At 48.5% G+C, this 14,615-nt stretch overlaps 2 protein-coding genes across 2 annotated transcripts in view; both read left to right on the top strand.

Annotated features, from left to right (window-relative positions):
- Window positions 1-14,615, top strand: part of AGPAT3 (1-acylglycerol-3-phosphate O-acyltransferase 3) — a 92,975-nt gene that overhangs the window by 24,461 nt on the left and 53,899 nt on the right. The window lies entirely within an intron of this gene.
- LOC120883040 (heterogeneous nuclear ribonucleoprotein D-like) overlaps window positions 11,230-14,615 on the top strand; it is an 8,066-nt gene continuing 4,680 nt past the window's right edge. Inside the window, exon 1 of the mRNA XM_040266926.1 lies at window positions 11,230-14,615. This exon is cut by the window's right edge and continues 4,680 nt beyond it. The gene's annotated coding sequence lies outside the window, so the exon portion shown is untranslated.

Raw genomic sequence — 14,615 nt, 5'->3', positions numbered from 1 at the left:
CGATGCTGCCTTTGCCCTGAGGGCAGGGGGGTGTGGTCCTGTCCCTGCCGCTCCTGCTCCCAAGCCCTGGTGGACTCTGGTGCTGGTCATGGCGTCCTACCCCAGCTCTTCGGGAAGCTGGGAGCACGCTCAGACCTTGGCTGTGTGGATTCTCAGGCCCTGGGGCCTGAGCGCTCCTGAGAAGCACCCCGCTTGCCACACGGCCCCAGGCACAATGATGGTCACTGGCTCTGCACCACCACCCCCTCCCCGCCCCCGCCACTGATGAATGGTAAAACAAACTAAGCATTTCTCCTTCGTAGCTTACTGCAGTTTTAGCTCACACGAGTTTTCCATTAGCTTTTCTTACAAGTTTTAAGGTGATTAGAAGGTTTTCCTTAGTCTTTCTTAGGTACTGATGCTGAAACAGTGCTGTTCCCTGCCTGCCCCCATGGCCCACATGGATCTCAGAACTCAGTCCGAGGTGGGGGTGGGGGGGTGGGGGTGCAGAGGGAGGGGCTGTGAGGGCAGATAAGGTGGGAGGCCCCCCTACTCGGCCATGTTTGGGGACAGGTCCTCTTTGTTCTAAACAAGACATGAGGGGACTCACAAAGGGCTCAGACTTTGACAGGCCAAGTTGTGTCTGGAAGAGGCTGGTGTCCTGCAAGGCAAGCTTTTTCCCTTAAACACAATCTTATTCAGGTTCAGCCTAATTGATTAGGCCTTGTAATGGTTGCAAAGACAGAAGATTGGAGCTTTATAAGCCAGCAGGTAACTTTTTGTTAATATTTACATTTTAATTAAAGAAATGATGTATGCTTGTAAAAATTAAACACAAAACCAAACCTAATAAGTAAATCAAAATTTCATTCTTTCCTCCATCCCAAATCCCACCTTTTTTTTTTTTCTGGAGGGAACCGCCACTGTAAATGGTTTGTGGTTTATCCTTCCAGAACTTGTCAACATACACATGAGAACATTTATGCAGTTTCTGAAAATGTTTATGTGTCATGACGTCTGTCTGTGGGGCTTGATTTTAACCTGCTTGGGGTCTTTTAACATACACAGACCTACCTTGTTTAAAAAGACGTAGCTTCCTCTTTTATGTATGTTCCAAAGAGCATGATTGGACATACATATACAAACAAACACGTACACATGCATACACGCACACACAAGCTTTGTAAGAAGTCTGGCTGATAATTCCAGAGCACGATACCTGGTTCTGGTTTTCAGTTTCTTAGACCCGGAGGGTGCTTTCATGACTTGAGATATGTGTGTCTTCTCAGAAAGTGTAACTGGCACGTTCATCCTCCTGTTCAGGGGCTGTGTGGAGGGGGTTGGGTGAGCGCAGTGGGGACGATTGGCAGAGAGCAAGGCTCACCCTCTCGGACACTGCGTCAGTGTGAGCGGCCCTGCCCGGCCCCAGGTCCCCCCCTGCCCGTGTAGAATCCCTGGCTGGTGCTGTTTGTAGGTTGGGGGTGGGGTGGGGTGGGTTAGGCTCTACAAGAACAGTGGCCTGGGCCGGATTCCCTTGCCACCCAGGAGCTTCTGTTTTCTGGAACATTCCACACTGTGTTCCTCTCGTTGAGACACATGTAAGGGTATGTGCACACGTGGTTATGTTCAGCTGGTCATCAGTTCAGTAACAGAGCCATGTCCTTCAAGCATGTAAAGAGCAAGCACAGCAGAAGCACAAGCAGGCGGGGGCCTTGGTCTGACTCTGCTCCACCAACGAGGCCCCGTGTCCCCGAGACACCATCTGCCTGACGGCCCCTTGTCTCCTGGTGAACAGAGCTGAGGCTAGAGAGTCCTCTGGAGCCCTTGCGGAGCCTGAGCACCCACATGGCTCACTCTGCTCCAAGGGGTCTCGCTGCCCCAGGGATGGGCGTCTGGTCTGGAGCCGCCTTCCCACACTCGGTTCCGGCCTGCTTGAAGTGGTCTCCCGCTGGCTTGTGTGTTAATTTACATTCAGAAGCATGTCCGTGGAAGCACAGGGACCCCAGGGCCGAGGCGGGTGGGTGCTAGAGGCCAGCCTGTGAGTGCCTGTCCCATCGTCCATGTGTGCCCCTTCTCAGCTTCAGCGCTGCTTTGCTGTCCTCCTGGCCCCCCAGCAAAGTGAGCTTCTCTCAAGGGAACCACTGGCTGCGAGGGGACCCAGGGGAGGGAGGCCCTGCCCAGCTGCCAACCTATCCCTTGGTATCACCGATAACTTGCCTTAAGAGCTTCTTGGATTTTATAGACAATCATATCACCTACGGGTTATGATTGTCTAAAAAGAAAGAAAGCTGGTTTCCTTCTTTTTCACCCTGATTTCTGTTACTTCTTTCCTTGTCTCATCACAGAAGCTGCAGTGAGCTTTCTGAGGATTAGGAGTCTCAAGGGTGGACGTCCCTAAACAGTCATGGATGGCACTGTCATCAGCTGCTTTTCCTGAATCTCATGACATAATCATGTTTTTTCTTTTTTAGTCTCTACTGACAATTATTAGATCAATTGAGTTTCTATGGTAGATCGTTCCTGTGTCCTGCCATAAACCAAACTTGGTCATGATGTTTTGTTTTCGTTAACTATGTGATGAAATCAGTTTGCTAAGATATATGTATTGCATATGTCTGTGTTCACACATCTGATTGACCTTTTAAGTAACAGGCCATGGACTAGGCTACAGTCCATGGGGTTGCAAAGAGTGTGAAACAACTTAGCAACAAAATAACAACAGCAAACCATCAAACCATCCTTGCATTCATGGAGCAGACCCCACTTGGTCCTGCCATATTGTCTTTTTAACCTGCTGTTAGATTCTGTTTGCTAATTTGTAAAGGAAGTTTTGTATTTGTTTTCATAAGTAAAGAGCAATAGTTCTCAAAGTTTTGGTCTCTTTACACTCTTAAAAAATTATTGGGGACCGTATAAAGCTTTTGCTTTTGTGAGGTATAACTTCCATTGTTCTCAGCTGAGGGTGATCCTTCCTCTACACAGGGGTACATTTGGTGATGTGAGGAGAGGTTTTTTGTTGACACCGCTGGTGTGTTGGGGGTTTCTACCGGTGTCTAGTGGGTAGAAGGCAGGTGTCCTGCGATGCACGGAACAGCCCCACCGCAGCCCTACGGCAGAGGTCCCAAATGTCAGCAGTGCCACAGTCGCACAGAACGTAAAAATGTTATCTAACGATTCACTTAAGAGAGCAGCAATAAACCCATTGTGTGTTAACATAAAGAATATTTTTTAATAAAAACTATATTTGAGCAAACTCCAGGAGATCAGTTCAGTTCAGTTGCTCAGTCGTGTCCGACTCTTTGCAACCCCATGAATCGCAGCACGCCAGGCCTCCCTGTCCATAACCAACTCCCGGAGTTCACTCAGACTCACGTCCATCGAGTCAGTGATGCCATCCAGCCATCTCATCCTCTGTCGTCCCCTTCTCCTCCTGCCCCCAATCCCTCCCAGCATCAGAGTCTTTTCCAATGAGTCAAGTCTTCACGTGAGGTGGCCAAAGTACTGGAGTTTCAGCTTTAGCATCATTCCTTCCAAAGAAATCCCAGGGCTGATCTCCTTCAGAATGGACTGGTTGGATCTCCTTGAAGTCCAAGGGACTCTCAAGAGTCTTCTCCAACACCACAGTTCAAAAGCATCAATTCTTCGGCACTCAGCTTTCTTCACAGTCCAACTCTCACATCCATACATGACCACTGGAAAAACCATAGCCTTGACTAGACGGACCTTAGTCGGCAAAGTAATGTCTCTGCTTTTGAATATACTATCTAGGTTGGTCATAACTTTTCTTCCAAGGAGTAAGTGTCTTTTAATTTCATGGCTGCAGTCACCATCTGCAGTGATTTTGGAGCCCCCAAAAATAAAGTCTGACACTGTTTCCACTGTTTCCCCATCTATTTCCCATGAAGTGATGGGACCAGATGCCATGATCTTCGTTTTCTGAACGTTGAGCTTTAAGCCGATTTTTTCACTCTCCACTTTCACTTTCACCAAGAGGCGTTTTAGTTCCTCTTCACTTTCTGCCATAAGGGTGGTGTCATCTGCATATCTGAGGTTATTGATATTTCTCCCGGCAGTCTTGATTCCAGCTTGTGTTTCTTCCAGTCCAGCGTTTCTCATGACGTACTCTGCATATAAGTTAAATAAGCAGGGTGACAATATATAGCCTTGACATACTCCTTTTCCTATTTGAAACCAGTCTGTTGTTCCATGTCTAGTTCTAACTGTTGCTTCCTAACCTGAATACAGATTTCTCAAGAGGCAGGTCAGGTGGTCTGGTATTCCCATCCCTTTCAGAATTTTCCACAATTTATTGTGATCCACACAGTCAAAGGCTTTGGCATAGTCAAGAAAGCAGAAATAGATGTTTTTCTGGAACTCTCTTGCTTTTTCCATGATCCAGCAGATGTTGGCAATTTGATCTCTGGTTCCTTTGTCTTTTCTAAAACCAGCTTGAACATCAGGAAGTTCACGGTTCACGTATTGCTGAAGCCTGGCTTGGAGACTTTTGAGCATTACTTTACTAACATGTGAGATGAGTGCAATTGTGTGGTAGTTTGAGCATTCTTTGGCATTGCCTTTCTTTGGGATTGGAATGAAAACTGCCCTTTTCCAGTCCTGTGGCCACTGCTGAGTTTTTCAAATTTGCTGGCATATTGAGTGCAACACTTTCACAGCATCATCTTTCAGGATTTTAAATAGCTCAATAGGAATTCCATCACCTCCACTAGCTTTGTTTGTAGTGATGCTTTCTAAGGCCCACTTGACTTCACATTCCAGGATGTCTGGCTCTAGATGAGTGTTCACACCATCGTGATTATCTGGGTTGTGAAGATCTTTTTTGTACAGTTCTTCTGTGTATTCTTGCCACCTCTTCTTAATATCTTCTGCTTCTGTTAGGTCCATCCCATTTCTGTCCTTTATCAAGCCCATCTTTGCATGAAATGTTCCCTTGGTATCTCTAATTTTCTTGAAGAGATCTCTAGTCTTTCCCATTCTGTTCTTTTCCTCTATTTCTTTGCATTGATTGATGAAGAAGGTTTTCTTATCTCTTCTTGCTATTCTTTAGAACTCGGCATTCAGATGCTTATATCTTTCCTTTTCTCCTTTGCTTTTCACTTCTCTTCTTTTCACAGCTATTTGTAAGGCCTCCTCAGACAGCCATTTTGCTTTTTTGCATTTCTTTTCCATGGGGATGGTCTTGATCCCTGTCTCCTGTACAATGTCACGAACCTCCGTCCATAGTTCATCAGGCACTCTATCTATCAGATCTAGGCCCTTAAATCTATTTCTCACTTCCATTATATAATCATAAGGGATTTGATTTAGATCATACCTGAATGGTGTAGTGGTTTTCCTTACTTTCTTCAATTTGAGTCTGAATTTGGTAATAAGGAGTTCATGATCTGAGCCACAGTCAGCTCCTGGTCTTGTTTTTGTTGACTGTATAGAGCTTCTCCATCTTTGGCTACAAAGAATATAATCAATCTGATTTCGGTGTTGACCATCTGGTAATGTCCATGTGTAGAGTCTTCTCTTGTGTTGTTGGAAGAGGGTGTTTGCTATGACCAGTGCATTTTCTTGGCAAAACTCTGTTAGTCTTTGCCCTGCTTCATTCCGCATTCCAAGGCCAAATTTGCCTGTTACTCCAGGTGTTTCTTGACTTCCCACACCCAGGAGATAGTGAAGGACAAAGAAACCTGGCATGCCACGGTCTATGTGGTCGCAAAGAGCTGGGCACTGAAAAACAACAATAACAACATTTTCCAAAGCTGAAAAAAAATATAATGAGGAGAGATTGTTTTATATATTCCTGTTGTTGGCGTTGTTCAGTCACTAAGTTGTGTGTGACTCTTTGTGACCCTGTGGACTGCAGCACGCCAGGCTCCTGTGTCCTCTACTATCTCCTGGAGTTTGCTCAAACCCATGTCCATCGAGTCAGTGATGCAATCCAGCCATCTTATCCTCTGTTGGCCCTTTCTCCTCCTGCCCTCAATCTTTCCCAGCATCAGGGTCTTTTCCAGTGAGTCAACTCTTTGCATCAGGTGGCCAAAGTATTGGAGCTTCCGCATCAATCCTTCTAATGAATATTCAGGGTTGATTTCCTTTAAGATTGACTGGTTTGATTTCCTTGCAGTACAGGGAACTCTCACGTTTTCTCCAGCACCACAATTTGAATGTATCAGTTCTGTAGTACCCAGCCTTCCTTATGATCCAACTCTCACATCCATACATGACTGCTGGAAAACCATAACTTTGACTATATGGACTTTTGTTGGCAAAGCAATGTCTCTGCTTTCTAATATGCTATCTAGGTTTGTCATAGCTTTCCTTCCAAGGAGCAAGGGTCTTCTAATTTCGTGGCTGCAGTGACTGTTCACAGTGATTTTGGAGCCCAAGAAAATAAAATCTTGTCACTGCTTCCACTTTTTCCCCTTCTCTTTGCCATGAAGTGATAGGACTGGATGCCATGATCTCTGTTTTTTGAATGTTAGATTTTAAGCCAGTTTTTTTTTCACTCTTCTCTTTCACTTTCATTAAAAGGCTCTTTAGTTCCTTTTCACTTTCTGCCATTAGAATGGTATTATCTACACATCTAAAGTTATTGATATTTCCCCCAGCAATCTTGATTCCAGCTTAGGATTCATCCAGCCTGGCATTTCACATGATGTACTCTGCATAGAAGTTAGATAAGCAGGGTGACAACATACAGCCTTGATGTACTCCTTTCCCAATTTTGAACCAGTCCGTTGTAACATGTCTGGTTCTCAGTGTTGCTTCTTGGCCTGCATACAGGTTTCTCAGGAGGCAGGCAAAGGGAAGTCACTCAGTTGCGCATGACTCTTTGTGACCCCATGGACGATAGCCTGCCAGTCTTCTCCTGTGAAAATTTCCAGTCAAAAGTACTGGAGCAGGTTGCCATTTCCTTCTCCAGGGGCTCTTCCGGACCCAGGGATCGAACCCAAGTCACCCACATTGCAGGCAGACTCCTTACAGTCTGAGCCACCAGGGAAGCCCCCTTTCCTTTAAAATTTTTCTACTGTTTGTTATGATCCACACAGCCAAAGGCTTTAGCACAATCAATGAAGCAGAAGTAGATGTTTTTCTGGAATTCTCTTGCTTTTTCGATGAAACAGCAGATGTTGGCAATTTGATCTCTGGTTTCTCTGCCTTTTCTAAATCCAGCTTGAACATCTGGAAGTTCTTGTTTCTCATACTGTTGAAGCCTGGCATGGAGAATTTTGAGTATTAGTTTGCTAGCATGTGAAATGAGTACAATTATATGGTAATTTGAACATTCTTTGGCATTGCCCTTCTTTAAGATTGGAATGAAAACTGACCTTTTCCAGTCCTGTAGCCACTGCTGAGTCTTCCAAATTTGCTGACATATTGAGTGCAACATTTTCACAGCATCATCTTTTAGGATTTGAAATAGCTCAGCCGGAATTCCATCACCTCCACTAGCTTTGTTCATAGTGTTGCTTCCTAAGGCCCACTTGACTTTGCACTTCAGGATGTCTGGCTCTAGGTGAATGATCACACCATTGTGGTTATTTGAGTCATTAAGACCTTTTTTGTACAGTTCTTCTGTGTATTTTTTGCCACCTCTCTTAACCTCTTCTGCTCCTGTTAGGTCCTTACTGTTCCTGTCCTTTATCAGGCCCATCCTTGCATGAAATGTTCCTTTGTTACCTCCAGTTTTCTTGAAGAGATCTCTAGTCTTTCCCATTCTATTGTTTTCTTCTTTTAGGCATTGTTCATTGAAGAATGCCTTTTTATCTCTCCTTGCTGTTCTCTGGAACTCTGAGTTCAGTTGGGTATACCTTTCTCTTTCTCCTTTGCCTTTTGCTTCTCTTCTCTCCTCAGCTATTTGTAAATTTATATTACTACAGTGTAGTAAACCTCTCAAGCATATGATGTAATAGGAGACCCCTGAAGTATCTGCAGATGGTGAAGGACAGGGAGGCCTGGTGTGCTGCTCTCCATGGAGTCGCAAAGAGCCAGACAGGACTGAGCAACTGGACCGAACTATCTGCCTCTGCATTCAGTTCGCTTTACTGCACAGTGTGGTGGAGCTAGTGATGAAAACTCCACTTTATCAAGAATGTGCTTGGAAAACAGATGAGTCTGATCCCACGACAGGGTCTTAGGGTCCCCTGGGTTTCCCAGATCACTCCTGAGAACCGTTGGTTTAGACAAATTCCCTTTTTTCTGTGTTAATTCTCACATAGTAAATTCAGGGTCACACTTCCTTCATAAAAAGGCACTTGGAAATTTCCTTCCTTTCTTATGTTCTGGAGAAGGTTAAATTATGTTAAGAATCTGATCTTATAGGGTTGATAGAATTCTCTTGTGAGTCATCTGGGTTTGGTATCGTTCATTAATTTTTAATTCTATAAAATTAGGTCTGCTCAGACTTTCTATCTTTTCTGTGGTCACTGTTTTTATAAAAAAATTTTTCTTCTCTTAGAAAATTCTCTATTTCACCCAAGTTTTCAAGTTTATTTACATAGAGATGTACAATTCTTTCCATGATTTTTAAAACAACTTTATTTTCTTTTGATGGTTATTCTCTCATACTTTGTGTATTCTGCCTTTCCTTAGTTTATTTTTCTTGCTATAGGGAACTTACCTGTTTTACTGATTTTTTTTCCAAAACCAGCTTTTAAGCTTTAGTCATTAATTAGAATACTTTCTTCCTAACTCATTTTTGCTTTTACTTTTATTAATTCCTTCAGTGACTTTTAAATTTTCTTCTAACTTTCTGAATTGGAGGCTTAACTCTCTTATTTTCCTGTTCTCATTTCTAAAGATTTAAAGTATTTAATGTGATAAATTTTCCTGTAAGCACTGGTTTCGTTTTCATTGTGTTTTCTAGGAATTTTGCAGTTGGGGGTCTCTACTTTTCCCTGGAGAGTAACTTGTCAGGGGAGAAGACTGACTTTCTGGGGCAAGGAAGCAGGCCTTTTCTGATTCCTGATTTTGTTACTCATTTCTAGGCAGTATTGTTTACATCTTACTTCCTGTTTAGGATTTGTTGAAAATTTCTTCATTGCTTAATTCATGGGCACTGTTTGTGAATGCTTCTGTGAGCAGCTGAGAGAAAGTGCGAAACAGGCCTGGCTGCTTGTCCTCCAGCTGCACTTCAACAGGCGGCATCATCTGAGGTCTCTCTTAGTTCTGGACCACTGTTCTTTCCTGGATTCAGAGCAAAGTACTGACATCTCCTGTTACTAGGAGATGCTTTGATTTGTTTCTGTGGTATCCCCGTGATTTCTGCTTCCTGAAACGTGAAGCTGCATTGCTCGGTATGTAGATCTAAACTTACATCTTCCTTGAGAATTTTAGTTTCTAGCATTATAAATATTCTTGCTTTGTGTCATTTAATTTCGCTTGCCTGACATTTTCTTCAAAATTTTGGACCCTATTTTTTGAGCATTCCTCGTGTTTATTTGTTCATTGTTTTCAATCTTGCTGACCTGTTTTGGTTGAGCTATTCTCTTATACCTAGCAGAGCTGAATTTTTGAAAATTTTTATTTTATTTTTAATTGGAGAATAATTTCAATATTGTGTTAGTTTCTGCCATACATCAACACGAGTCAGCCATGGGTATACGTATGTCTCCTCCCTCTTGAGCCCCCTTCCCCATCCCACTCCTCTAAATTGTCACAGAGCACCAGATTTGGGTTCCCTGCTTCATACAGCAAGTTCCCACTGGCTACCTATTTTACAAATGGTAATATGTATGATTCAGCGCTCCTCACAAGCCCGTATGAAAATGCTTCCCTTTGTGTACGTGTTCTTCATCCATTGGTACTGACCTGATCCATGTGTTTGGATTAATGCTGTCAGTATTCTGTGTATTTGGGGGGTGAATACGGATAGAATGGTACCCAAACACAGACACACTCCCCTGTTCTCTTTGTGGTGTCTGTTCTTGGCCTTTCTGGTATCTTGTTTTGTGTTTGGTGATGCTGACCCGACAGTCAGGAAAGTGTGCTTGGCCTTAGTGGTTACCTAGTATGAGCAGATTTATGTCAGATCTTGAGCCTCCTCCTTTCAGATAATGTCTATTGTTTTTCTCCTAAGAGCGATAGTAAGAGGCCCTGTGGCCTCCCTCCCCGCGCCATTCCCTTCCCTGGCACCTGCTCCGGACGGCCCTGCACACCCGGGCCCCCCTCGGTGTACCTGCTGCTGCTCGTGGAGTGGAGTGATGGGGTCACCTGCTGCCACCACGCCTCCTCCACACCCTCCCTCGCCCTGCCAGGTTGTTGAGTGCACAGCGTGTCTTGTCGGGTCAGCCTCCTGTGCTTGGACCCCTCTGTCCCCTGCAGCACATCAGAGCTCCTCGCTGGGCCTTCCGGTGGCCCGGGCGTGTCCTCCAGTCCTGTCACAGGCACAGGTTTGGGCACAGAGCCACTTGTCCCCATGTGCCAACCCTCTTCAGGGCTCCAGGACTTCTCGGCTCCAAGTCTGTGTCTCAATCTTAAGTCTCTCAGGCCAGCGTTCTTCCCGTGGGTGTTTGTGTGTCTTTCCTTTGCCTGTAGTTTCTGTCTTTCTGTGGTACTGTGTCTTAGCTTTGCTTATCTCCTGTGGTCTAGCATGCGACTGGACCTGTAGACTGCTGTGTATGCTTGTCGCGATCACTGATGAGCTTGGACTTCCTGCTCGTAATCATCTCGTTACCATCCTTCTCCTTTGCTTTCCCGCCTGCTCTTGAACTTAGCGTGTTGAACGTGTTCACTCACTCCTCCCTGTGGTACCCACCCTTCTGACCCTGGGATGCCTGAGATGGAGGCAGAGTGTATTCACGTCTCAAATAATGTGAAAACCTGAGGACCAGGGTTTGGGCACACGGTGTTTTCATGCCATGCTCTCTGGGCACATGCAGTACCGTGCCAGGTGTTTGCCCCTGTGCTCTCTGAGAGTCCCTGCTGTGACCAGACAGGCTCTGGGCATCGTCTGCAAATGAGGGACAGGGAGCCCCGAGGGTGACACTGGAGTGGGCAGCAGGGTGCATGGGCCCCAGCTGTGGCGCTCCCCACCTGCTCCTCACTCCCCGCCCCTGGCCTCCCAGGACCGTCAGCTGGCCTTTTTATCTCCTTCCTTCTCTGCCACAGATGCTGACAGTTCTTATTGCAGTAGTTCTTAGCCCAGCGGGTGCTTAAGTGCATGCTGGTCACCAACCACAGCCACCGCACTCCTGCCTCCCGCACCCCCGAGCACAGGGCCCTTCCTGGGGCAGCTCCTGCACTGGCTTAGGTGTGTGTGTCTTCTTCTGTGAGGGAGGGGCTCAGGGATGCTGGGGACACCAGGAGCTTGGCTTTATCGGGGCAGTGAAGCACCTTGCAGGAGCTCCACTATTTGGCACCTTGACAGCTTGTTTTCAGTGGTTGGTTGTGCTTCTGTTTGTCAGTAACCGGCCCCAGGGGGTTGGGTCTCTGAGTGAGTCTCCAGGGATCTTGCCTATCGTTTCCCGACCTCTGGAGTCTCAGGATGGGCCAGTGGGTGCCGGGGGAGGTGGGCACGTCCCACAGCCACAGTGCTGGGTGGCTGTGGTGGGGAACATCCCAGGAGCATGGGGTGGGGTGGGGGGACATCTTGGGAGGTCAGCAGAAGGTGCAGGCGTGAGGATGCCTCTGTGTCTTGATGCCACTCTCGTGAAGGCTTAACGAACACTTGGTGGGTCATTGTGAGAAAGTAGGCTTCTTTGTTTGGAGTGAAACCAGAATCCTTCCACCAGGATCTGGATGTGAGGAGCTGAAGCCTGAGGAAGGAGGGAGCACTGGTGGCTGGTGCCGGTGAGCTGGGGGACAGGGAGGACCATTTGCATGTTTTCTCTCTGCTGCAGGTACTTTGTGTCATTCGCACTAGAAAAATGCTGTAACCAGCGACACGTGTTGTCTGTCTTAGAAGTCAGGTTGCTCATAAAGAACCTGCCCCTCAGTGGTTGTGGAACAGGCCCTGGTCCGGGCTCCTGTGGCTGCTGGGAGGGTCTGCTGCTCTGTGGCTATGGGCCCTCGGTGTCCACTGGGGTTTGTTGGCTTGGAGAGGACCTGGCCACCATGACCGTGGACCTGCCCAGGCCCCCTCGGATGGGCCGTCCCAGCCAGAGGTCAGGCGCCCAGTGCGGAGGGTGAAGCACTGAGCCTGGAAAAAGGTTCAGCTGAGATCTTATTCAACACTCGCTAACTGCAGGGAAGGGCCAGCCACGTCCCATGTGCTGCTTGGGTCAGGGGTGGGCGAGGTGCCTGCAGACCTCTGTTTCGTGAGGGCAGAGGCTCCTGGGGGCTCAGAGGCTCCTGGGGGAGGTGACACAGAGAAACATGAAACGTGCTAAAGACCCACACTGGGACCCTCTGTCCTTTGCCAATTCGTAGGGGCCCTTCCTGGCTTCCGGGCTGCATTCCGGTGGGCAGTGGTGGGATGGGGGCTGAGGCGACAGTAATAAACAGATGAACACCAAAATGTCAGGTGACAGTTGCTGACAGGAGCCTGACTGGGGGTGTGGCAGGGCGGCAGGTGGGCTGGATGATGCGGGAGAACAGACAGCCCCTCCCAGGGGGGCAGCAGCCCCTCCCAGGGGGGCACAGGAGTGGGCTGGAGGAGGGTCAGACAGATGGCGGGACAGCTGGGTGGACGCAGTGCAGCCAGTGGGGGGCAGGGGGGTGTGTGGACGGCAGGCCTAGCAGCCAGGGGCTGGGGGATCTGTTCTTGGTTCAGCGGGGCCCACAGCAGATGCCTGGCATGGTCACGGCCTTTGCTGGACAGGGAGGCCCCAGCTGACTCAGGCTGGCGGGGGACTCGAGCGAAGGTCGGGAGAGGGTGGGCTGGGTGGCAGCACTGGGCAGAGAGCAGCTTGGCTTGCAGGGGGGTGAGTGCATGTGTGGTGCACACGTGTGTGGCACACACGTGTGTGGGGTGCGTGTGTGGGTGGGTGTGGTTCACCCATGTGCCTGTGCACATGTGTGGTACACACATGTGTGTGGGGTGCATGTGGTGCACATGTGCGTGTGGGTGTGGGATGCACATGGTACAGACGTGTGGGATGTATCTGTGGGCGTGCGTGTGGTGCACACGCGTGTGGGGGGGGAGGGAGGGCAGGAGTCAGGCATGTGGTGCACCAGCCCCTACCCCCAGCTGCGAGCCGTGGGAGATGTGGGGAGGGCACAGTGCTGATTCTGCCTTGTGCTCCAAGCTGGAATGTGTGGGAACATGCCCGGTGCCAGGAGGGCAGCCCAGGGCGGTTGTGTTTCACCAGGATTGGATTTGGCCTGGCAGGAGCCTCTTCTCTCAACCCTGTCTTCAGACACCATCTGTGACCCTGGTAGGGAGGTCACAGGCTCTGGGGTCGGGGCCTCGGGGGCACACGCACCAGCCATCCTCCTGCAGATGAGGAGCCGGAGGCTGAGTGTGCGTGTCTGCACGTGCACATGTGTCTGTGTATGCGGTAGCCTGTCCGAGGCTGACAGTTCGTCTCCCTGGAGCTGCCCTTTTGGATTTGGGGTCTGTCTCAGACCCCACACTGCTACCTGGCAATGTGGGTTCAAGGGTGTCTGAGACATTGTTTTCTTGCATTTGACTTTTTAGAATCAAAAATCTATGCAACTGGTAGAAGCTGTAAAGTGTTGCCCAGAGACTGTAGCTGGGGGCTCCTGTCCTTGGGAGTGGGGTTGCAGGGTGAAGGGTGGCCCTGGGGCTCCAGTGAGGGGATGGGGAGGCAGTTTCTTGGGTGACCCGCCTCCAGCTGAGGATGGATCCCAGGCCTGGTTGGCATGATTGGGACCAGGGTGCTGTGCACCCAGCTGGGCCCTGGTGGGTGAGCTCGTCTGTTCCAACCACAAGCCTCTGCTCTCCTCCCTACACTGTGGGGACGTCAGGACCCATGATGCAACTGTCCCCAAGAGGACTGGCTGTCATTGGGTATTTATGCTGTGAAAGGACAAGTGAGGCCAAGAGAACACGGGTGTGTGTGCTCAGAAGGGTAGGGTTGAGAACCCAGTGCACGGCCTCCACAGCTCCCTGTTCCAGTGTAGACAGGATTGCAATGGGAGTGCAGAAGCCCCAGCCACATTTATGAACCACTGGAGAGTCCTAAACCACTCAGGTTAATTTGTAACAGTTTCAAGATCTACCCTTTAATCACCTTTGCCCCAGACTTCCACATCTGCTGAGAGCAGTTTCAGCCTCTGTGTAGAGGTGCTCTAAGAAATCAGCACAGGTCAGTGTTTCTCCTGTTGACAGTAAGACAGTCCACGACAGGGGTGGTAGCTCCATGGAGCCACAGGGACTCAGGACTCTGACTCCTCAGTCCACAGCTTCTGTCCTCCAAGTGGTCTCAAGAAGGCTGCTCCCCCCTTGCCATTTCATCTTCATTCCAGGTAGGAAGGAAGAGTGCATATCTAGGCTGTTTCCTTTTAAAGGGCTCTCCCAAAATTCCCCTCAGTGGCCTCCACCTCCCTCTTCCTGGCCAGACACGGGGTTCCCACTGGTCCTGTCTCCTTCCTGGCTGGGCGTGTGCCCGTGGACAGAATGTCTGTCCAGTTGGTACAGAAGCAGCTCCTTCTGCCACTTGGCAGAGTAGTCATTTTCCAGGAACTGTGTGTGTCCTTGACCCTTGGCCTGGATCTGGGCTCTC

This window comes from Oryx dammah, unplaced genomic scaffold (genome assembly GCF_014754425.2).
Source record: "Oryx dammah isolate SB20612 unplaced genomic scaffold, SCBI_Odam_1.1 HiC_scaffold_2, whole genome shotgun sequence".
Lineage (NCBI taxonomy): Eukaryota > Metazoa > Chordata > Mammalia > Artiodactyla > Bovidae > Oryx > Oryx dammah.
Note: the sequence above shows the minus strand (reverse complement) of the source record. Positions and strands in the feature narration are given on the sequence as shown.